A 2,002-nucleotide genomic window follows, 5' to 3' on the forward strand; every position below is an offset into this window, starting at 1 on the left:
GTTTAACCCTTGTTCAGCCCGAGTCTAGCCCGAATTGAATTCGAGTTAAACCTGGGTTGAGCCCGGGTTCGCGCCCTGCTAAAAAAAATGTGCATCGATTTTCGTGTTAATTGCTCGCACGCTGAACCATAACAATATGAGTGTCCTTTCACGCTAAAGTTAACGTTTCGGATGCGCCAACGTGGTCTGTTTTGCCATCCGAGGTCGTCTAGACAAGTTTGCTGACAATCAAGTCACAATTCAACATCGTGTATGCCGCAGTGAGTGCATAAATTGCCGCGTTCGCGAGTATTCGAGTCATGGAGGGTTCACCTATGACTGTTCAATCCTGTAGGAACTCATTTTTGGGCCCTCTATATGTTAGTCCTTAGCCCTTGCAACTAAAAGATGAGTGTTTGGGACTATTCATGCGATGTCTGCACAAAAATGAGTCAAGAAGTGGCTCAAAGTTCTATTGGAGGTGGGCTCCATTACTAGTCTGCTAGGATGGTCAACAAGAAACTCCTAAAACTAGATCCTAGGATCTAAGTGTAGGAGACTAAAACCTCTTGAAAAATGAGGTCAACAGTTTCTCCAGAAGAAAGAGAAAGCAAATTGACATTCTAACATTAAAACAGAAATATAAAACAAGTCCAACATAAATTCTCAAAGAAAAAGAAAAACAGTGCTCATATATCTCTTATTCCCTAACTTCACCTGATTGAGGAGGGCAAAATAGAAGCTACTAATTTATCTAGCATATAACCTTCAATTATGCATTAGAAAATATACATTTCCAGCAGTATAAATCTTCCAAAAAAAAAAAAGAACCACTGATAAAATGTCTCCCTCTCCAGCCAAAACGTTTCTCTAGAGGCAAGAGTAAGCAAATTGACATTCTAACATCAAAATAGGAATATACAAAACAAGCCCAACATAAATTCTCAAAGAAACAGAAAAAAAGTGCTCATATACCTCTCATTCTCTAACTTCTCCTAATTGAGAAAGAGGGAAATAGAAGTTGTTAACTTATCTAGCGTATAAACTTTAAATATGCAGCAAAACATATGCATTTTCAATGGTATAAATCTTTTAAATTAAGAGAAAAAAAAACCATTGCTTAAATTTTTCCCCTCAAAATGTTTCTCTACGCTGAAGGAGAGGCAAAAACAAGCAAATTGACATTTTAGCATCAGAACAGGAATATATAAAACAAGCCCAACATAAATTTTCAAAGAGAAAGAAAAACAGTGCACATATATCTCTCCTTCCCTAACTTCATCTAAATGAGCATGAAGGAAATAGAAGCTGCTAACTTATCTTGCATATAACATTCTAGTTTGCATCAAAACATACACATTTTAAATAGTGTAAATCTTTCAAATAAAAAATCACTACTTAAATTTCTCCCCCCAAAATGTTTCTATAGCCTGAAGAAGAGGCAAGAGCAAGCAAATCGTACTTCTAACATCAGAACAAGAAAATATAAAACATGTACAACAAAAATCTTTAAAAGCCCGAAAAACAGTGCACATATATATATCTCCTTCCCTGACTTCTCTTGATTGAGCAATTTTTAGTCAATCTACCCCAATACAGAAGCCGAACAGAGCAATGAAGCAGAGGAAAACCGAAAAAGAAAAAGGCCATAAATGAAAACATACCCACCCTAGCAGCTTGTCGAGGACAATGAAGAAGGAAGGCAAGTGTTCAATCAAGTTTCTGCCATAAAGACAGGTGACAACCGAGGGAAGGGGCAAGGGGTATTTGTGGGGATATAGGTGAGGTATTCGACGAATTAAAGAGAAGCAAGGAGAACATATACCACTCCGAACGGAGTTCCAATGTCGGAACACAGAGCCCTCCCTTCGTTTTGGCTTTCGCCGATCTGCGGTCGGCCGTCCATGAAACGCACGCGAAATCGGGCTCCCAAACATCACACTTAGCATTTTGGGATTGAGAAGCCAAAGAAATGGGCTCCCAAACACACCCTAACTCAAGTTAGTGTGCTATATATATATAT

At 38.5% G+C, this 2,002-nt stretch overlaps 1 protein-coding gene across 1 annotated transcript in view; it reads right to left on the bottom strand.

The window, feature by feature from the left end:
- The window catches only part of LOC110030039 (tRNA (guanine(10)-N2)-methyltransferase homolog), a 68,595-nt gene that overhangs the window by 25,018 nt on the left and 41,575 nt on the right, over positions 1-2,002 (bottom strand). The window lies entirely within an intron of this gene.

This window comes from Phalaenopsis equestris, unplaced genomic scaffold (genome assembly GCF_001263595.1).
Source record: "Phalaenopsis equestris unplaced genomic scaffold, ASM126359v1 Scaffold000636, whole genome shotgun sequence".
Lineage (NCBI taxonomy): Eukaryota > Viridiplantae > Streptophyta > Magnoliopsida > Asparagales > Orchidaceae > Phalaenopsis > Phalaenopsis equestris.